At 40.9% G+C, this 23,304-nt stretch overlaps 1 long non-coding RNA gene across 2 annotated transcripts in view; it reads right to left on the bottom strand.

The window, feature by feature from the left end:
* The window catches only part of LOC141083966 (uncharacterized), a 175,793-nt gene extending 152,718 nt beyond the window's left edge, over positions 1–23,075 (bottom strand). For both annotated transcript variants that reach the window (XR_012230873.1, XR_012230874.1), the window contains exons 1-5: positions 22,979–23,075; positions 18,981–19,012; positions 18,345–18,503; positions 18,002–18,199; positions 11,976–12,089 (exon numbers count right to left, since the gene is read on the bottom strand). This is a non-coding gene — a long non-coding RNA (uncharacterized lncRNA). The remainder of the gene's footprint in view (positions 1–11,975; positions 12,090–18,001; positions 18,200–18,344; positions 18,504–18,980; positions 19,013–22,978) is intronic.
* Positions 23,076–23,304: the final 229 nt, after the last annotated feature.

Raw genomic sequence — 23,304 nt, 5'->3', positions numbered from 1 at the left:
AACATAGGAAGCAAACAGTTCTTTGTTTCCTCACTAAAGAGGTTTGCATGGACTTTTTTCGAGAGCCTATATCGGACCGAACCAACTTATCCCTAATATTTTTGACACATCTATATGAAACCAAAGGTGATAATTTATATTCCTCTATTTCCAGTTAACATTAACCAATCATAGGCCAATACCACTTCACGATGGTAACTACTGATTTACTTTCTTCACAAAAAGTGGTTAACAAAGATATTATCTTCATTATCCTGTCCTTTTTTGTTACATTAGTTAGAAGGTTGTCATGTTCTATTCCCTTCACCTTATCCCTCCAATTTTTTAGCAATTTATTAGGATAATTTCTTTGTTTGAACTTTGAATCTATCTATCTATCTATGACAAATACTAGAACAGCACAAATATAAAGATACTTCAGTTGCATTGCCTCCCACACTTCCCTTCCTTGCAATGCAGCATAAAAGTAGAAAAAAGAGGCAGCACTCCAATACTTATCAAAGTGCAAAAAGGACTTTAATAGCCATGTTGGCGTGACAACATTTCGGCTACAATGAGTCTATCTATCTATCTATCTATCTATATAATATCTATCTACAGTTGTGCTCAAAAGTTTACATATCCTGGCAGAATTTTTGCTTTCTTGGCCTTTTTCAGAGAATATAAATGATAACACCAAAACTTTTTTCCACTCATGGTTAGTGGTTGGGTGAAGCCATTTATTTTCAAACTACTGTGTTTTCTCCTTTTAAATCATAATGACAACCCAAAACATCCAAATTACCTTCATCAAAAGTTCACATACCCCATTTCTTAATACCGTTTATTCTCTCCTCTAACATCAGAGACAGCTTGAATTCTTTCGTGGTAGCTGTGGATGAGGTTTTTTATTTTCGCAGACGATAACGCTGCCCACTCATCTTAGCAAAAAGCCTCCAATTCCTGTAAATTCCTGGGCTGTCTAGCATGAACTGCGTGATTGAGATCTTCCCAGAGTGGCTCAATGATATTGAGGTCAGGAGACTGAGATGGCCATTCCAGAACCTTCATTTTGTTCTGCTGTAGGTAATGACAGGTCTTGTGTTTTGGATTGTTGTGATGTTGGAATGTCCAAGTACGTCACATGCACAGCTTCCAGGCTGATGATTGCAAATTTGCCTCCAGTATTTGATGATAACATGCTGCATTCATCTTTCCTTCAACTTTGACAAAGTTTCCTGCGCCTTTGTAGCTCACACATCCCCAAAACATCAGCGATCCTCCTCCATGCTTTACAGTAAGAATGGTGTTCCTTTCAACATAGGCCTTGTTGAGCCCTCTCCAAATATAACGTTTATGTTGTGGCCAAAAAGTTCAATTTTGATCTCATCACTCCAAATTACCTTGTACCTTAAGTTCTGAGGCTTGTCTCTGTGCTGTTTTGCATATTGTAGGCAAGATACTTTGTGGCATTTGTGCAGTAAGGGCTTTCTTCTGGTGACTCGACCATGCAGCCAATTTTTCTTCAAGTGCCTCCATATAGTGAATCTTGAAAGAGCCACACTGATAGTTTTCAGAGAGTCCAGTATTTCAGCTAATGTTATTTGTGGGTTTTTCTTTGCATCCCAAACAATTTTCCTGGCAGTTGTGGGCAAAAATTTTGTTGGTCTACCTGACCGTGGATTTGTTTTTACAGAGCCCCTGATTTTCCATTTGTTAATCACAGTTGGAAAGCTCCTGACTGGCATTCTCAATTCCTTGGATAGCTTTTTGTATCCCATTAATATTTTATACAGTTCAACTACTTTTTCCTGTAGATCGGTTGCCAAAATCACAAGAGTATGAGAACTTTTGATCAGGGTCATTTGGATGTTTTGGGTTGTCATTATTATTTAAAAAGAGAAAACACAGTGCAAAAATTCTGCCAGGGTATGTAAACTTTTGAGCACAACTGTATCTCTATCTATATACTGTAGATCTATCTATAGGTAGATTGAGAGATAGATAGTTATTGAGATATGTAGAGATAAATAGATATTTATTTCACAATAAAGGAAGAAAATAATGATGTAAAGTATTTAGCACTATCTGTGAATAGTCACGGGGGCGGTCCTGGTGACAGAAGTAGTAATGCAGTAAAGCCAACCAAGTTGATATGGTAATCCGTATGTTTGTACATTGGGGAACAGTAAGTAGGGATGATCAAACCTGAACACAACCTTTTCACTGTACATCCGGTTTTCTGTTCAGGTTCACCATTCTGATAAAGATTGTTGAAAGGCTGCAGCACAGCCAACCAACATGCTATTAGACTGTGGGCACTTTCCGAACCCATCACAGCCATGACAAGTATTGGCATTTCTGTGATTGACCAGTGCACTGCGTGACTCGGCCTGTATAAAAGCCCAATCACAAGTGCCGCCACCATTATGCTCTCATTAGTGTAGGTGTAGGATGCAGCTGGAGTGAGGGACAGATTCTGACAGCGTACTCTGCAAAAAAAAAACACTGTGTGTACTCTGCAACCCACATCTGTGCTAGTACTGTGCTGAAAGCAGCTCTGTGTACTCTGCAAACCTGTCTGTGGGAGTACTGTGATAAAAGCCACTGAGTGTACTCTGCACCTCCCTGCATGTTGGAGTACTGTCCTTTAAGCTGCTGTGTGTACACTGCACACCCCACCTGTGGGAGTAGTGTACCTTAAGCCACTGTATGTTTTCTAGTAATCTGAGAAACAAATAATTGGCATCAGTCATCTCATTGCCATTAGTAGGCCTAAAATAATAATAATAATAATAATAATAATAATAATAATAAATTTTATTTCTATAGCGCCGACATATTCTGCAGCACTTTACATTTCAGAGGGGACTTGTACAGATGATAGATATTACAGCATAACAATAATCACATAGATCATAACAGGTACCAAGAGGAATGAGGGCCCTGCTCGCAAGCTTACAATCTATAAGAAAAAAGGTAGACACGCCATGTGTTTTCTAATAGTTTTGCAAATAAATATATCACTTCAGCCATCTTGTTGACATTTCTAATCCCAAAGAATAATCTTTCTGGACTAGTGTGTGTTTTTACACTAGTAAATACAATAAATGCATCGCATCAGCCATCTAGTTGTCATTTGTAGACTCAAAAAATAATTTTTCTGGACTGGTGTGTGTTTTTTAGCAGTCTGGGAAATAAATAACTGGCATCATCCATCTACTTGCCATTTCTTTGCCCCAAAATTAATTTTTCTGGACTGCTTTGTGTTTTTTAGTTGTCTGGGAAATAAATATATCGCTTCAGTCATTTAGTTGCCATTTCTGTGCCCAGAAAATATAATTTTTGGACTGGTGTGTGTGTTATTTTGTCGTCTGGAAGTAAATAATTGGCATCAGCCATCTAGTTGCCATTTCTAGGCAAAAAAATAATTTTTTCTGGACTGGTGTGTGTGTTTTAGCAGTTTTTCAAATAAATACATTGCATCAGCCATCTAGTTGGAATTTCTAGGCCTCAAAAATAATTTTTATCGACTGGTGTGTGTTTTTAGTAGCATGGGAAATAAATATATCACATCATCCCTCTAGTGGCCATTTCTACTCCACAAAAATTATTTTTCTGGACTGGTGTGTTTATTAGTAATCTGGGAAATAAATATATTAGTGGATGTGGTGGTGCTGGTGCAGCTTCTGATGGTAGTGGTGGTGTAGCTGATGCAGGGAAAGGACATGGTCATTCTGTACCCGCTACATGCCCAAATATAAAATCTTACTTTGGAGAAAACAGGCTACAGAACGTTATACATTATTTTGTAGACCTGAATACAGCTGCACAAATGATGAGGCCACAAGAAGTTGAAAAGGTGTTAGATTGGATGGCTGGGAGTGACTCCAATTCCTTTGCATTAGCTTTCCATCCTATCCTAAGTTATCCTAAGTCATATTACAAGACTCGTTAAAGGGTTGACTGTGACTTGTAGGATCGCTACTACCAATAGGTGGCGCTGTAGAGTAAAAGTCCTCTTTCTTTCTGAAGAGGCAATTTGCACATAAAATTTCCCAGAGGAGCATTGCATGGCGAATAAGCCTCCTTACCCTGACAAGCCAGAGCTGGTTTGTCACTCTCCACAAGGAGAAACCTTACCCCTTGGACATCAGTCCAGAGCCTCTCACCTAGCCCCACCAGATCTCATACTTTGCACTGACGAGAAACAATAGCTTGAAACACCGTGTCTGCAAACTGAGATTCTGATTTGGCTGTTATCCTAAGTCATGTTACAAGACTCGTTAAAGGGTTGATTGTGACTTGTAGGATCGCTACTACAAATAGGTGGCGCTGTAGAGTAAAAGTCCTCTTTCTTTCTGAAGAGGCAATTTGCATATAAACTTTCCATCCTACAAATCCTTGACAGAAGGAGGAGATCCACCCATAGCCTCCCAATAGCCCTGGTCTTAAATGACAGCATTTCAAAATTACTGGTCTTTCAAATGCTGCCACTCCAGCTGGTGGAGAAGGATAATTTTAAAAAACTGAAGGTACGTTGTTCCCAGCCACCATTATTATTCCAGGTGAGCCATTCCTGCCCTGCACAAACATGTTGAGGACCAAAGCAAGTGTGCACTGAGCAACCACATCAGTGGCAAGGTCTACATAAACACTCATATGTGGACTAGTAAGCACGGCCAAGGATGTTACATCTCCCTAACTGCCCACTGGTTGAATGTAGTGATGGCTGTGAAAGAGGCAAAAGATGTTCTAGCTCATGTCCTACCATCACCTAGTACTGCTGGTTTATCTGTACAAGTTGCCTCCTCCTCCTACTCTGCTTCCATCACTGCCTCTTTATTCGGTCACAGGAAGAACTGCACCACCAAATTGAGCACAGCCAGAGAGAAACAACAGCAGGCTGTTCTTAAACTCCTCTGTTTGGGGAACAAATCCTACAACCTGCAGGAACTATGGACTTTGTTCAAACAGTAGACAGATGAGTGCTTTGTGCCAGTGAACCTCAAACTCAGCCTCGAGGTGTGCGATAATGGGAGTAATCTCTTAGCAGCTCTGGGCCTAGCTGGTATGACAAATATCCTTTGCCTGGCGCATATGCTAAACTTGGTGGTGCAGAGCTTCCTAAAAAAACTACCCACACATGTTGGAGCTGCTGCTAAAATTGCTGGCAGTGTGTTCGCACTTTCGTCGTTCTCACCCTGCTACTGCTCGCCTATCTACCTGCAGCGTCACTTCTGCCTTCCCACTCATCGGCTGATATGTAACGTAACAACAAGGTGGAACTGCACCTTACATATGCTGGAGAGACTGTGTGAGCTGCAGCAGGCAATAGTAGGTTTTCAACTGCAGCATGCACAGCTGAGTTACTGTGCAAAATAACACCACCACCATCAACGACTGGGCCTTCATGAGGAACGTGGGTGCTATGTTGTGCTACTTCGAATATTCCACTTGTGCTTGTGGAGAATAAAACATGTTCACAGCAGGGTGGCACTCAGATCAGCTGGGCATCACTGGAATATGGCTGAGGTGTTACAGAGTACCCAGATGATGTACCTCCCACCGAGAACAGCTTGTTGTTGTCTCTGGGCAGCCTGGGACACATGGCCTGAACTTGCCCACTATGCCTTGGAGGTGCTGGCCTGCCCTGCGGCAAGTGTCCTGTCAAAATGTGTGCTTCCCATGGCAGGGGGTATCATCACAGGCAGGCAAATCCGCCTGTCCACATCCAACGTCTGGAAGTTAACATTCCTTAAAATGAACCCGGTGTGGATTCCACAGGACTTGTTCATACCTTTGGATGACTAGACAAATATAACAGACACATCCAGCCAGTCTTCAACTCTATTTGCAATTCACTTCATTTGGGGGCCTCCTTCCCAAATAAAAACCCAATTAACTGTGTTTGCTACCTTCTCCTCTGACTCTTCCACCTACATCACCATGTCCACCTCTTCCACAACCTCCTCCAGGTAGACCTCCATCTCATGGATGTAGCTTGTTAGTTTATTTTGGATTCATTCTATACTCTTTGAAGTCAGTTCCCTTTAAAAAAAGAAACAGAGTTGGATTCTCACTTACCTCTTCCATCCATACGGCCACGTCCACTTCTTCCTCCACTTGGACCTACTCCTCCTTATTATAGCTTGCTAATCTTAGTTTTGTAAATTGTAAGTTGCATTAAGTCAGTTCCATTAAAAAAAACCACAGTTTTTTTAAAACATGCTTCATGTGTACTCTGCACCCATGTCTATGATAGTACCATGCAAAACCAAAAGATTTTATAAACTTTTACTGTGTTGGTGGGAGTGATGTGTGTCTAAACATATTTTGTACTCTTATGCAACCATGTCTGTGGGAGTACTTTGCCAAAAGCCACTGTGTGTATTCTTTAACCCATATCTGTGGGAGTACTGTACCTTTAAACCACTGTGAGTACTCTGCAACCCTGCATGTGGGGTACTGTGCCCCATTGTCTGTAGGAGAAGTTTATTAGTAGCTTCCATGGGATCAATGTGAAAACATGCTCTGTGGATGATATTTGCTATCAGCTTCTATGGGATAAATGTGAAAACATGCTCTGTGGGTGAAAGTTATCTTTAGCTTCTGTGGGGGTACTGAGGTTAAAACCCACCTGTATACTCTGTAGCCCTATTTGTATAAGTAGTGTGCCTAAAAGATACTTTTACTCTACCTTTGTGGCTGGGCCTCATAATCATTAAAGGATTGATCTACTAATTTCAATTACAGAGCCTTTAAATTGTCATGGATAGCTATTTTGTCTCGCAATATCAACTGCTGACTCAGTTGAGAAGTGGATAATTTACTTGACTGCTGCCTTCCTTGGATGTGGTACACATTCATCAAACTGCCTTTCCGGAATAAAACCCTGATTCTCCTTACCCGTGTGAACTCTGCAACACCGCCTGTGGTTCAGTTTGAGATTGGATGTCTGTCAGTGTCTCCAGCTGCTTCACTTTGTGTTTCATTGAGTCCATCTCTTATTCATGTACCCAATTCAAACAAACAGGAAAATGGAAACGGAGTACAATTCCATTATCCCTAGTTGAAGAAATCAGGTGTGGTTACCTGCTTTGAATGCTAATTTTTTAAAGGAAAACACTTTGGGCCCCCAGAACCCTAAGGCAACAGCATTGGGGAGGCGTCCCAAGGCAAAGGGAGTGGGACTGGAGGTAGCAAGTCTCGCGGCAGTCCGACAGCTGTTTAAAGAATCAATCTGCACGCTTTTTTGTCTGCAGCTGCTTTACTGTATGCTACTGAGGATAAAAGTTTGGCTTTGTGGGTGAAATTTGTAAGCTGCTTATGTAGGCGTACTCTGCCCCTTGCTTTGTGGGTGAAATGTTTAACTGGACTGTTGGTATCAAGCCTCACTACAGACCGTCAGCTCGTTCTAAGGTCATACAAACAGCTTTTCATCTAATGTACGCTACTGGAGCAGAAATTTTAGAGCTGTGGGGTACGGTGCCCAATTGTCAGGGTGTGAAATTTTTATTCAGCTTTTCTCAGGTAAATGTGAAAACATGCTCTTTGGTTGAAATTTGTTATCAGCTTCTGTGGGATAAATGTGGAAACAAGCTCTGTGGGTAAAATTTATCAGCTTCTGTGGGATAAGTATGGAATCATGCCATTTTTTTTTGATTATTTATTTATATAGTGCCATTGATTCCATCGTGCTGTACATGAGAAGGGATACATACAAAATACAGATATCACTTACAGTAAACAAACTAACAATAAAAGACTGATATAGAGGGGAGAGGACCCTGCCCTTTCAGGCTTACATGCTACAGGATGGTGGGGAAGGAGACAGTAGGTTGGGGCAGTTTTTGTGAAATTTGTTAACAGCTTCTGTGGGGGAAATGCAGAAACATGAACTATGGGTAACATTTTTAATCAGCTTTCTCAAGGAAATGTGGAAGCATGCTCTGTGAGTGACATTTTTTATAAGCTCTGTGGGATAAATGTGGAAACATTCTCTGTGAGTGGAATTTGTTATTAACTTCAGTTTGATAAATGTGGAATCATGCTCTGTGGGTGAAATTTGTTATTCCCTTCTGTGGAGGAAATGTGGAAACATGATCTGTAAGTGAAATTTTAAATTATCTTTCTCAGGGAACTATGGAAACATGCTCTGTGGGTGAAAATCATCATCAGCTTCAGTGAGATAAATGTGCAAACGTGCTGTGCGGGAGAAATTTATCAGCTTCTGTGGGGGAAATGTGGAAACATGATTTGGGGGTGAAATTTTAATCCGCTTTACCAGGGAAATGTGGAAACATGCTCTGTAGGTGAAATTTATTATTAGCTTCAATGAGATTCCCATGGAAACATGCTCTGTGGGTGAAATTTGTAAGCTGCTAATGTAGGGGTACTCTGCCGTATGTTCTTTGGGTGAAATTTTTAATTGAACTGGCAGTAGCAAGCCTCAGTCTCTGTGAAGATACGGTTAAAATTTTTATGTTACTCATTTACTTCCTATTTTCCATTGTTGCTATGGTGACAGAACCACTTTCAGTCATTTACCTATCAACATTTGTGTGAAGGGCAATTGCCCTGCTCTTACCTCCATTTAGCTCCTTTTTGAAGCAGCCCTCTAGCTCTGACTATGACCATTTTACAGCCATTGTAAAACATTAAAGTTCAAGTCCCTATTAACTTTTATTGGGTTCGGGTCAGGCGTAAAGTTCGAGATCAAGTTTGGACCCAAACTAAACTTTTTACTGTATATTTGGTGAACCTGAACATCCATGGGTTTGTTTATCAGTACCAATAATGTAAGCTGTGGCAAATCCTAAATGAAATATTTTATTAATGTTGTGATTTAAATAATGATCTGAATTAACCCCTTTCCGACATCGGGCGTACAAATACGCCAATGTCGGACTCCCTCCCTTTGATGTGGGCTCTGGAGGTAAGCCCACATCTTTCCTGACACATAACAGCTGTTTTGAACATCTGACATGTACTCTGAACAGCCACTGGTGGAATTGCGATCCACCCGCTGCTATTAACCCATTAAATGCCGCTGTCAAACTCGCATAGTAGCATTTAACATGGGCTTTTGGCAATCGTGCCAGAAATCCACCCACTGGTGAACACGTTATGTGATCGCAGGTCACCGGTGGGTTGGCATGACAACCAGAGGTCTCCTGGAGACCTCTATGGTTGTCTGTGCCAGATTGCAATTAGTGCTGCCTGGTGGTTGGCACTCATAGCAAGTCAGCAATTCTGCTACATACAGGTGATCTGATCATCGTCTGTATGTAGTAGAGCCAATTGGGTTATGGCAGCGTCTAGTCTCCATGGAGACTATTGAAGCATGCCAAAAGTGAAAAAAAAGTTTTTAAAAATATGAAAAAATAATAAAAAAATATAAAATTCAAAATCACTCCCTTTCTCCCCATTCAAAATAAAACAATAAACAAATTCAAACATACACATATTTGGCTAGAAAACAGAATTTATCCGCACCACAAAAACTTTTCAGCTCCGATAGCAGTGTGATGTGCAATCATGCGGTAATATCACAGCCATCTGAGTGGATAAGCAGGCATTCAAAACTGGACTCTCGGGTGCTCAACCAATGTAGTCATGCATTGATATCTTGTATAGAAGAAAAAGAGGTGGCACTCACTGGTCTCAGAAGTCCATACTTTATTGGCGACAATTAAAACATGTTGGTGTGAATGGGACCAGGAGTCTGCGAGCGACGATGGCCATTTCATGCTATTGCTCTTCTACGGGGTTTTTTCTTCTATACAAGATATACACATATTTGGCATTTCCGCATTGAGCATCACCTGATCTATCAATAAAAAAAGGACTAACCTGATCGCTAAACGGCATAGCGAGAAAAAATTAAAAATGCCAGAATTATGTTTGGCAATAACGGGCAATCAAAAGATTGTATCTGCACCAAAATGGTATCACTAAAAATGTCAGCTTGGCGAGCAAAAAATAAGCTATCACCCAACCCGAGATCATGAAAAATGGACATGCTATGGGTATCAGAAAATGGCGCAATTTTTTTTAGCAAAGTTTAGAATTTTTTTTTACCATTTACATAAAAAAGAACCTAGACATGTTAGGTATCTATGAACTTGTAATGACCTAGAATATCATAATGGCAGGTCAGTTTTAGCATTTAGGCTAAGTTCACACTTGCGTATGGCTGGTCTGGGTATGGCTGGTCTGGGTATGGCTGGTCTGTGTATGGCTGGTCTGTGTATGGCTGCCTACGTCCTCCCTTAAGCTCTGCCTTTGCTCTGACTACTTCCGCATACGTCCTGCATTGTCCTGCATACTTATTTTTAACATTGGGTATGCAGGGACATGCATTGTATGCGGATGCGTCCGCATGCGATGTTTTGACATGCCAGCGTACTGCACAGGAATGCAACATGTCTCAGTAATTTAGAATACTTTATAACACCAGCTTGAAAAATTATTTTAAAATCTGAAATGTTGGCCTACTGAAATATATGTTCAGTAAATGCACTCAATACTTAGTCAAGGCTTCTTTTGTATCAATTACTGCATCAATGCAGGGTGGCATGGAGGCGATCAGCCTGTGGCATTGCTGAGGTGTTATAAAAGCCCAGGTTACTTTGATAGCAGCCTTCACCTTGTCTGCTTTGTTGGGTCTGGTGTCTCTCATCTTCCTCTTGACAATACCCCATTGATTGTCCCTGACATCCTTATAAAACTCTTTGGTATTGCCCACATTGTAGAGGTTAGAATCTGACTGATTAATTGAGTCTGAGATCAGTAGTCTTTTATAAAGGTGACTATGTATGATAGCTGTCTTAAATTTGATTAGGAGCATCTAACTGGTCTGTAGGAGCCAGAACTGTTAATGGTTGGAAGGGGATCAAATAGTTATTTCTCACTGCAAAATGGAAATAAATTTATACAATATGATTTTCTGGATTTTATTTTTGATATTCTATTTACAAATTTTAAAATTATTCTACCCTTAAAATTATTGACTATTCATGTCTTTGTCAATGGGTATATATATATATATATATACACACTATATATATTACTTAGTCACTTTATTATATATATTGCCATCCCTTATTACACAGTGCCCTCTCTTGTTATGTGCAGTACCATCCCTTACATATTGGATTATTTACAGTGCCCTCTGTCTTTATTACATAATGTCCTTTCTTGTTAGATTTATAATGCAATGACGGCTGATGGAGCATGGGAAAGCTTCTTTTCTAATGGAGCAGCTGATGGACTGGTCAATTGGTCACGTGCTGCTCCATCAGCAGTCATTTTATATCTAACAAGAGAGGGAACTATGTAATAAAAGAGGGCGCTGTGAATAACAAAAATAACAAGGTTACACTGTGTAAGGCCAGGTTCACATAGCGTTAACACAGCCCGTTCAATGCATAGCGTTGACGCGCTGCGTTAACGCTATAACATAACGTGATATGTGTTATGCTATACCGCTAGCGCTGATGATTCATCAGCGCTAGTTGTGACAGAGCCTCAGACGCTGCAGCCCGCGTCCGAGGCTCCGTCAGTGAATGACGGCACATCGCGAACGTGTGCCGCTTTATGGCATGCATTGCGATGCGCCACATAATGTGGGTCTATGGCAGCATTAACGGACTTCATTGCACCGCATTAGATCGCGGTGTAGCGCAGTCCGTTAAATAGACTGCCATAACACAGTGTGACCCCGGCCTAAGAGACAGTACTGTGCATAACAGCAGAGGAAGCTATATAATAAGGATCAGCACCATATATTTCTAGAGAGGATGGTAAGTTATAATGGACGGTGTTATACATAATAAAAGAGGAAATTATGTAAGGAAGGTGTTATACATAATAAGTGAGTACACCATATACTAAAGGACTGTGCTATACATAATAAGGGATTTTACAAATAACATTATCAATCCAAATCACACAGTGCAGATACAGAGTAATATTTACATCCAGGCACTTACTGCTCACGTCTCGTCTGATTACAGCTGCTTTCTCCTGTTTCTTCTCAATCTGGAGAGACCTTCGTGTCAACATCTCCCAGACAGACTCGTCTTGTCACGATGATCGTCGCAGCCCTGAAAATAACAAGGTCACATACATTATATACATACATGTGTCTCCCCCCTGAATATAGATATGTACCCCACCATTAAAAAATTAAAGTGATAAGCAGCACTGTGTCCCTCATTAACTACAGTATAATCTTTGACTCCCAATAATATAATTTATTCAGTTTGTGACTCTCCCCAATTACCTGTAAGGATATGCGCACACTGAAAATATGCAAGGTTTTACAGTACAAGTGAATTGAATGAGATCTCTGAAGTCTCATGCACACGTTGTATATATTTTCTGCATAATGTCAATTCGTGCAGCGTATTTCCCCTGTACTAATGGGAAAATAAGTAAAGCATGGGGAAAATGTGAAGTAAGTCAATTTTAAGTCCCCCTTCCTCCCATCCCAATCTCCACATCCTTCATTGTCCCCCTCCCTCATCTAATCATTGTGCTCTCCCCACTTCCATTATTGCCCTCTCCACCACCCTCATCATTGCCCTCTCCATCACCCTCATAACTGCCCTCTCCACCACCCCAGTCTTTGCCCTCTCCACCACCCCAATCATTGCCCTCTCCACCACCCTCATCATTGCTCTCTCCATCACCCTCATCACTGCGCTCTCCATCACCTTCATCATTACCCTCTCCACCACCCCAATCATTGCCCTCACCATATCCTCCACCATTAACCTCTCCACCCCCCCAATCATTGTTATCCCCACCACTTCAATCATTGCCTACTCCACCATCTTCATCACCACCCCTAACATTGTCTACACACACACACACCCCCTTCTCTTCTCTACACATTCTCCTCTCTACATCTTTGTTGCCGGCAGCATTCTATCAGACACAGACGTGCGCTGAATGCTCATGTCATCCAGCTGTGCAACTGTCAGACAGGAAGCATGGGGCAGGAAGCGGAGAAATGATCCATGCATCTCTGCTTTCCTGACATTTTCTCCTATAGGCAGCGGAGCTTCAGGGATCACTCCCTGTCCATCGCACATGAGGGCAATCAAGAACTAAAAGGTCAATGTTTATCTATTCCTTTGTGAAATGCTGCATCATTCTTAGGAAAAGCCTCTGATATCGGGTCATATGACCAAACCTGATTTTCAGCAACTTATTAACAGCCTTTCCATGTTGCATTGACTTTTAACTGGAGAAAACTGATGGACAGAACTGGTCACTCCTCTCACCCCACCACATCCTCCCATCAGCAGTCATTGTGAGAAAAACAGAGCTGTGCAGTCTGTAAGGCTTAATTAGCAAAGGCCGAAGGAGAATCTGTAATACTTATATTAGTAAGTGCTATGAGATCTTATCTAAAACACATTTGTAAAAATAAAATGAACAACCCCTTTAAAGGGGTGAAAGATATAAGGAAAAGCTTTAAGCAATTTATTTTTCAGTGTGAAATTTACTGACTTTGTCTACTTCTATATACACAGTTTCCCCAAGTCATTGTGTTCTCATAGTGTACCAATTTGTTATTTGGCATTTAACTTTAAATACTGTTGGGAATCATGCATTCATCTCCTTCACTAATCTACCTGGTCTATCCTTTAAAGGTCAACACTCATAGTTTTTTTTTCTATTTAGTTATTTGCGAAACATTTTAAGATTAGATTTTCTTTTTTAGCATTTCATCTTTTAGTTTCTAGCTTTGCTGACCTTATTTGGATTTTGTTGCTTTCCTTGCATCTTTAATGCATGTTATCTTTACTTGTAGAAGAATTAACACAATGAGTAAATTATTGCATTGTTTGTAATTTAAAATTTAATTTTGCCACATTTATCTAGCTTTGTTTAACTTAATTGATTCTATTAGTTTTGCCTATTAAAGTACATTCAGAATTCGACCAGAATGTCTTTTTGTCATTACTTTTTAAGACTTTTTCAAGTTTACATTTTTGAATACTTTAAAAAAACGTTACATGATGGATTCTTAGGATTTGTATGAGATTGTGCTTTTATTTGCTGTGCTATTATCTACTTGGTGAAGTTCTTTTAATTAAAGGGACTGTCCACTGTCAGGAAATTCCACTCCCTGGCCACTGTTTGTTTGTTTTTTTTTTTAAAAAAGTCTTACTCAGCATCATCGGGTCCAACACTAAATCGTTGCCACTGGTAGTGACTGTAGTGCTGACATCACGTGGAAAGTGCTGTGGTCAATCAGTGATCCCAAGGCATTCTGTATGCATAGCAGAGCCACTGAGCTCACTGATTGGCTGATGTGATGTCCATGTGATGTCAACATTGCAGCCAACACTAGACATCGGGAGCAGCAAGTTGAGACTCAACAGTGAACCCATGGGTTGTGAGAGAAATGCAGTTTGATTTTTTAAAATAAACCTTGCCTAAGAATTAAGATTTTCAGAAATAGGTCAACCCATTTAGAAAGTGAAGAAAAGCTGCTTCAAAAAGGTAATACATTTCAGTACTATCCATATATAAGGACAAGGAGGAGGAAAGCACTACTGTAAGATATGCACACTAGAAGTCAAATAACAATATCAAAAATACTTTATTAGCACACAATTACCAACATTAAAACATAAGTCAAACCATCTGGGTCCCACCACTCAAAACCAATAATCTGCATGCGAATAATGTTAGTACAGATAATGCATACACCCAGACAATAATTATGGACAATGTATTAAAGGTTAACTGACACTCCCAGTGTCTATCTGACTTATAATGGGTGAGCAGTATGGTGAGAAAACTCCTAAAATGGTCTTATGACCCAAGGGTAGCTATACAGGGCCACAAACGCCCTACAGTATAAGAAAAGTTAGCTTGTGCATGACTGGTAAAAAGATCACAAGTAAATAGCTGAGTGCTAAAGATCACACAGAAAGTATGGTGCAAGCTGACAAGGCACTATGCTGGAACTATAACCTGAAAGAGAAAGCACAGGCAAGAAAGCTGCTCACACCAGTCTGGTACAGCCGCTGGAGTTAGAGAAACCACCCAGTAACTGCTGTGGGGACTCCAAGTGGTGTGTCCATTACCAGTAGGGAACCGGGGAAAAGTCCATCATAAGAGTGAGGGTGTGAGTGGGAACCCAACAATAGCCTCACGCATATCACTGTGTCAGGCATGGCTTCATTTTGACCTCTAGTGTGCATTGCATGACCTCAGTAGTGCTTTCCTCCATCGTGTCCTTGCATTATTTTCTTACTACTGGATATAGCACCTATATACTGTAGAACAATAAGATATTGTAGTGCACCTTGTTTTCTAATTGTTACTATTCATATATGACATATAGAATAAACCCTGGGACATGAAAAATGCATCCAAGACCGATCCTAAAGCAATATTCCAGAACAAGTTGTTCTCGATCCTCATGTGGCTCCTATGTCACTTGCATGTGGCTCCGCAGTTAAAGTGCTAAAAACTACTGTATTGTGCGCTATTGGTGTAACACAGGTATTCGAATGCAGTGACACAGAGACGCAGAGCAGGGGTTTACAATTACTTGTTTTATAAGAACAGGGGTAACCTCCTCGCTGGTAAAGAATGAGGGGTAAACAGGGAAAGAGTAATTCAAAATGACAGTCTATAGATCAATTCCACTTAACGTGACTCGGTTGTCTGTTTCTTTTCCTGAGTCAGATGGTTGGTTAGTTGCTGAGTTCTTCCAGCTTCACCACCTAACAACTCGGTCTCACTTCCGGCAGCAGCACGCCGGTCACCAGTCTTACCCGCTGAGCCCATAGTCCATTATGTTGCAGCGCTGCAGAGTGGAGTCCACCGCAATCATCCTCTAGGTGTGCGTTCCTCCACAGGGACGCCGAAACATAGGAGTCCTCTCTGCACCCGGCCACGATCACTTTTATGTGGCCTATCTTTCCCTGCAGCCCGGCTTTGGTCCTCTCTGACTCCTCTCTCTGGTGGGGAGCCCCTTCTTTTCCCGTACAAACCCTTTTATACCTCCCTGGTTCGACGTGCCCCTTCTACATAGGTAGACAATATTAGGTTCGGCCCCAACAGTTTTGGTTCCGATGCACTGTCAGCACTCACAGCCCGGTCTTCTCTTCTACACCCGCACCAGGGATGCCCCAGTATAATGTAAAACTTTTTCATTTTTCTGTCATCATAAACATAGAAGGGCTTTTTTTTATTTCAGGACAGGTGGTGTTTAATGACACCATTCATTTTACTATAAAATGTGCTTCAAAACCAGAAAAATCTCTAAGTGGGTGAAATGATAAAAAAAAATGCAATTTCACCATTTCTTTTTTTGCTTTGTTTATTTTTAGCATACATTTTTTAGTAAAAATGACCCGGTGATATGATTCTTTTAATTAATTAATGCATTACCAAAGTTATATTTTTTTTCATAATTTAGTGATTAAAATAATTCTAATCGTTGTAAAAAAAAATTAGTTTCTGTTGTCATTTTCAGAAATCCATAACTAATATTTTCTCAGTGACCTTTGTCAGGGCTTGTGTTTTGTGTGCAGAGCATTTTGGAGTACATACGATGCTTTGATCACTTTTTATTGTATTTTATGGGGAGTGCAGCAACTTTAAAAGAGCAATTCTGGAATTTAATTTTGTGTTTAGAATATGATTTAAATAAGTGTGTGTTGAGCTATTTAAATTATGAATATGATGATAGCAAATATGTTTTTTATTTCTTTATTTTTTAACTGTGGGTAGACTTAAACTTTTGTGCCTTGTTGTTCTATAGCAGGGGTGGGGAATCTTTTTTCTGCCAAGGGCCATTTGGATATTTATACCATCCTTCTGGGGCGTACAAACTCTGCCCACAAAGTACATCCTGACTCTGGCACTGGTGTCGGTAATCTTTCATTGCATGCCCTTCAGTGTTCAGCAGTGAACACTGTGTGTGTGTGCTCACAGAGCAAGATGAAATTATTGAGCTGATGGAAATCAAAATACAGCTCCCTACTCAAGAATGCCTGAGAATCTATCTGTGGGCCGGATAAAAGGTCATCGAGGGCCGTAAATGGCCCTGGGACCTGAGGTTCCCCACCCCTGTTCTATAGGCACAAAGATGGCAGTGACTGAGGCCTTCGGAATGCTCTGGCTGCTATTGCAACCCACTGGACTCCCTGCAATTTTATAACAGGGAAGGGCAATTGACACTGGAACAACTATGCCATACCATTAGGCCATTTAAGTAACAGTGATTAACAGAGATTAACATTTATTAACTGCGTCAAATAAATGGGTAACAGCAGCAATCAGAGCTTACTCCAGTTGCTGCTGAGTATGAAGTGGGATAAAATAAAATAAACTAATAATAAACAAATAATATATCAAATAAAATGTCACTCTAGTGACTGATGGTTAATAAGTGGCATAAAAAACACACAACATACAGTTAGGTCCAGAAATTTTTGGACAGTGACTGAATCTTTGTGATTTGGGCCATGAGTGCCACTAATTTGGTTTTAAAATGAAACACCTGAAATGCAATTGAACTGTAGACTGTCAGGTCTAATGAAAGGAAATGAACAAAAACATCCTGTGAAACGCCGTCCAATCATAATTGCTGAATTTCGGTAAATATGAGCAGAAATCATAGCCCTGTACTCTTCAGAATTCATCCGGCTGCTTCTGTCTTCAGTCACATCATCAATAAACACTAGTAACCCAGCGTCATTGGCGGCCATGCACGTCCATGCCATCATATAACTGTTAGTTATATATCTATTTATACACTGCTACTACGTATTTATGTCTTTATTTTTATATTGAATATTGCTTGTCTGTGCATTGATACACTACTGATCATGTTTCGTGCAACATCTCTATTGCTTGTATGGTATTCAGATCTGTTTTAAAGCAAAAAAATCTTCTTGCTTTTTAAATGTTTTTAATGTTGTTTGTGCACTTTGATTAATACTGGTGTTTTTTCACTTTAATATTTTTCCTGTTTTCTTACCTTTTTGTTTATTCAGGGTTACTGGTGTCATTCATAATCCATCCTCCTCTTTCTTTCGCCGGTCCTCTTTTTTGTTCCAATGATGACATGAGGTCATTAACTGCATAGCTGCAGACTTCCTCTGGCATTAAATCAACACAAAAACTGCACCAGGAGCTTCATGACATGGATTTTCTTGGCTGAGCAAGTGTATGCAAGCTTTAAAAATAAGCACAATGTCAGGGATTAGACAAACAATTCATTGAACTCTGGAGCAGAGGAATTGTGTTCTATGTAGTGATAACTCGTGTTTTGCCAATTGGCAGTCTGATTGATGAGTTTGGCTTTAGTGAGCTTTACCTACCTGACTAAATTAATGCAACAGTCCAATTTGGAGGCGTAATTCTTTGAGGTTGTTTTCAGAGGCTTGCCTAAGCACCTTATACACATTGTTAGCTTTGCTTGCCAGGTCAGGTGGCTAATTTTCAAAGTTGCAGTTCTGTGTGGACTGGCTTCTCATCCTCTTCTCTCAGTAGGACATTAAGAAAAAAGCTAGTCAACATGTGATTGCAATATACAAATTGCATATTCATAATTATGCAATGATCACTCAAACTGGACAGCCAAGCCAAATCCTAGACCTATATTACAGTTCCAGCAAAGTGTATGGGATATATAGAAATCTCATGCCCATTGTCCTTTTATTAACCTGAAGATCAATTCTGAAATCTGCAAAATGTCAAATTCTTTTGCAGTAAATAAATCTGCATTTTATTTGCAAATATTCCACATAGACTTGAATTCATATGCGGAAACACAACAAAAACACATGCAACTTGCAAATGACTTTTTCAATAAAGTTTTACCAAAGCTAAATTAACAAGATGTTTCCAAATCAAAGTAGTTGTATTAAAACATGACATGCCAAAAGAAGACAAAAGCTGCAGGTGAAAAAACGTGATGAAAATATAAAAATACATTCAAAATGCAAATAACTTACCGTAACTTAGCTTATTAAATAAGACAGACAATCTGCAACATAAAAAAGATATCAAATACTACATTTGGGAACTTAGCATTAACAATAATACATGCTATTAAGATTTGGGAAGCTGCATTGCTTCCCATATATCTCCCCAGGACTGGAAAACTTTTTTAGGTCCCTTTCACATATTTGAGTTTCCGATATGTGTGGACGAAACCACACTTCCCCACTGTAACCTATGGTGATCTTCACATGTTCGTGTTTTCACACATACCATGTGTTTGTGTGAACCACATGGCGACAGGTCTGTTTTTTTTCCAGCAGCAGGGATGACAAAGACTAATACAAGTCTATGGGTCCATGAAAAACACGTACAGCACACGGATGGCATCTGTATGCAATCCTTGTGCTGTCTACGTGCTGTACATGTTTAACATTGCAAAGTAATGGATAAGACTTGTAATTTCATTATTTCTATATTCATATAGGAAAACTACGGATGACCACAATGATCACACACTGATGACATGATGACATACTCATTCAAACAAATGATGCTGTTTTTCCTGCTACCAGATGTGTAAAGGGTTGCCTTGAGAAGTCATTTTGGACTATTGACAACTTTGTATCAACAGACTGAGGAATATATTTTTTTATTACAGCATGACTGTGCACCAGTGTAAAAACACAAGGTCCATAAAGTCATGGTTTGGCGAGATTAGTGTGGAGGAACTTGACAGGCCCACACTTAACCGTAACCTCAATCCAAATGAAGATTGTAGGGATGGATTAGAATGGAGATTGCAAGCTGGGCTTTGTTCAATATCGGTGTCACACCTAACTAATTCTCTTCTGGATGACTAGGCAAAAATTCCCACAAACTCCAACTCTTATAAACTTAACACATTTGATGTTACATGTTAATCAAATAAAGTAGATAATTATGTTAAACTAGCTGAAGAGCCCGGCACTGCCCGGGCATAGTAACTAACTACGGTTAGTTATAACAAATTATAATGATTATATCTATATATACAGTTGTGGCCAAAAGTATTGACACCCCTGCAATTCTGTCAGATAATACTCAGTTTCTTCCTGAAAATGATTGCAAACACAAATTCTTTGGTATTATTATCTTCATTTAATTTGTCTTAAATGAAAAAACACAAAAAGATTTTTCCTAAAGCCAAATTGGATATAATTCCACGCCAAACATAAAAAAGAGGGTGGACAAAAGTATTGGCACTGTTCGAAAAATCATGTGATGCTTCTCTAATTTGTGTAATTAACAGCACCTGTAACTTACCTGTGGCACCTAACAGGTGTTGGCAATAACTAAATCACACTTGCAGCCAGATGACATGGATTAAAGTTGACTCAACCTCTGTCCTGTGTATATAAAGCTGAGTGTAGAACCCCGCCCACTCCGCATTGCCACATTCACTATAATATCCCACATCATCCTGTCAGTCAGAGCTACCGGACTACTAATATCTCACATTATCCCATCAACCATAGCCACCAGACTACTACCCCTAATATCCCACATACTCCCATCATCCTGGGGTCAGAACCAGAGCGCTGAGTGGAATGGCCCTAACTTCCGTACCAGGGATCCCTTTAAGAGAGACCTGGCGTCAGAACCAGATTGCTGAGTGGATTTGCCCTGACTTCCATTCCAATGATCTCTTTAATAGAAACCTTGGGTGAGAATCAGAGCACTGAGGGATTTACCCTAACTTCCATACTGGAGATCCCTTTAAAGGGAAAGTGCCATCCCAAAAAAATTTTTTCAGCAATTGAAAAAATGTAAAGACTTAATGTTTACATTTTCTTAAAAAATATTATCATTTGTTTTTAATTTTGCAAAATATGAAAAATAATTTTAAAAGTTTGGCATTTCCACTTGTTAACACTAGGGGGAGCAGATACTGAAATTTGGCACAAAAACCTAGTGTACAACTAGCTCACATTACTGTCCTGCAGTAATTATGGGTGTACAGTGTCCATGATGTTTGATTTTGATATATGATCATGCCCTAAAATGGACACTGTATGGGCAGAATCTGCTGACATGGGTGTGGTGTCACTCCTCTCCTCCCCTACTGGGTGCTTGCTAAGGGAAAAGAGAGGATGACATTTAGGAACACAGTGAGCAACCATTTTGATGGGGCCTGCAAAGTTACTGACTGTCTTTGCATGTAAAGTCTGGATCAGAACAGGTCATCAATCAGCAGAAATGTTTCCTGGATTTCTGTGGAGCAGACAAGAAGACGGTCCATCCATGTGAATAAAACACAGCGCTCTATGTACAATCCCTGGCACCGAACAGGGTGCCCCCCACAGACCAGCACACTGCACTCCTGAAATACTCTGTGCTGCTGTCGCCCTGCTCCTTCCACCATACATCAGGCCCCTGTCCTGGCGATGTGTGAAAGCGAGGCGACAGGCGCAGTCTGGGGTGACGCTGGGAAGCAGGCTGGGGGGAATGGAGCCATACAGTAACGATAAAAATGAGACCCCTCTCTTCAGCTGCTTCACCAGCCCTCCCCTGACTGCACCTGACTATTACCCCCCTGACCCGTGTGCAGGTGCTCAGCCAGAACCACCCTAGAATGGGTCCCCTTTTAGCAGATCACAAATAATATCGCCATATACTTCGCACACAATGCCGCCATATAGATCATACACAATACCACCATGTAGATCACACATAAAACCAGCAGGGTGACAGCAGCATAGAGTATTTCAGGAGAGCAGTATCACACGGCAGAGAATTAGATACATGGCTCAGCAGACAGTATCACACAGGAGAGGAATAGATACACGGCTCAGCAGACAGTATCACACAGGAGAGGATGAGATACACGGTTCAGCAGTCAGTATCACACAGGATAGGATTAGATACACAGCTCAGCAGACAGTATCATACAGGAGAGGATTAGATACACGGTTCAGCAGTCAGTATCACACAGGATAGGATTAGATACACAGCTCAGCAGTCAGTATCACACAAGATAGGATTAGATACACGGCTCAGCAGACAATATCACACAGGATAGGATTAGATACACAGCTCAGCAGACAGTATCATACAGGAGACGATTAGATACACGGTTCAGCAGTCAGTATCACACAGGGGAGGATTAGATACACGGTTCAGCAGTCAGTATCACACAGGAGATGATTAGATACATGGCTCAGCAGGCAGTATCACACAGGGGAGGATTAGATACACGGTTCAGCAGTCAGTATCACACAGGAGAGGATTAGATACACAGCTCAGCAGAGAGTATCATACAGGAGAGGATTAGATACACGGTTCAGCAGTCAGTATCACACAGGAGAGGATTAGATACACAGCTCAGCAGACAGTATCATACAGGAGAGGATTAGATACATGGCTCAGCAGGCAGTATCACACAGGGGAGGATTAGATACACAGCTCAGCAGAGAGTATCATACAGGAGAGGATTAGATACACGGTTCAGCAGTCAGTATCACACAGGAGAGGATTAGATACACAGCTCAGCAGAGAGTATCATACAGGAGAGGATTAGATACACGGTTCAGCAGTCAGTATCACACAGGAGAGGATTAGATACACAGCTCAGCAGACAGTATCACACAGGGGAGGATTAGATACATGGCTCAGCAGTCAGTATCACACAGGGGAGGATTAGACACATGGCTCAGCAGACAGTATCACACAGGATAGTATTAGATACACGGCTCAGCAGTCAGTATCACACAGGAGAGGATTAGATACACGGTTCAGCAGTCAGTATCACACAGGGGAGGATTAGATACACGGCTCAGCAGTCAGTATCACACAGGAGAGGATTAGATACACGGCTCAGCAGGCAGTATCACAGGAGACAGTATTACAGATATGCCGACACTGGTGAAACTTCCAGCCCCCCCCAAATATACACTAGACTATGGGCTGTATATGTCACTGTCCTCCTCAGACAGCCATAAAATCTCTCATAAAAGCAAAGGTGTCAGATTACCGGAGATCACTGGGGCTGTGTGTGAGTGAGGAGGCGGAGACAGAGCAGGAGGACAGTGGAGCTGGAGCAGGAAGCACGGTGCAGAAATTGGAGCTCAGCAGATAGCACTGGGCTACAGTAAAATGGCGCCCAGCCACACCTACAGCAGTGAATGGTGCAGCCCACATGGGGCGTGCCCAGTTCTCTGCTAATGAGGCTGCATGGTGGGGTCGGGAGCCGTCCGCAGTCTCCTATGTCCAGGGATGGCCATATTTGCAGAGTGTATGAGTCCTCCACAGATCTGCAAATCAAGATGGCAGCGCCCAGTGGCTACATTAAAACATTAT

Source organism: Dendrobates tinctorius, unplaced genomic scaffold, assembly GCF_039654945.1.
Source record: "Dendrobates tinctorius isolate UK_male_01 unplaced genomic scaffold, ASM3965494v1 ptg000022l, whole genome shotgun sequence".
Lineage (NCBI taxonomy): Eukaryota > Metazoa > Chordata > Amphibia > Anura > Dendrobatidae > Dendrobates > Dendrobates tinctorius.
This window is presented reverse-complemented; position numbering and strand designations above follow the sequence as displayed.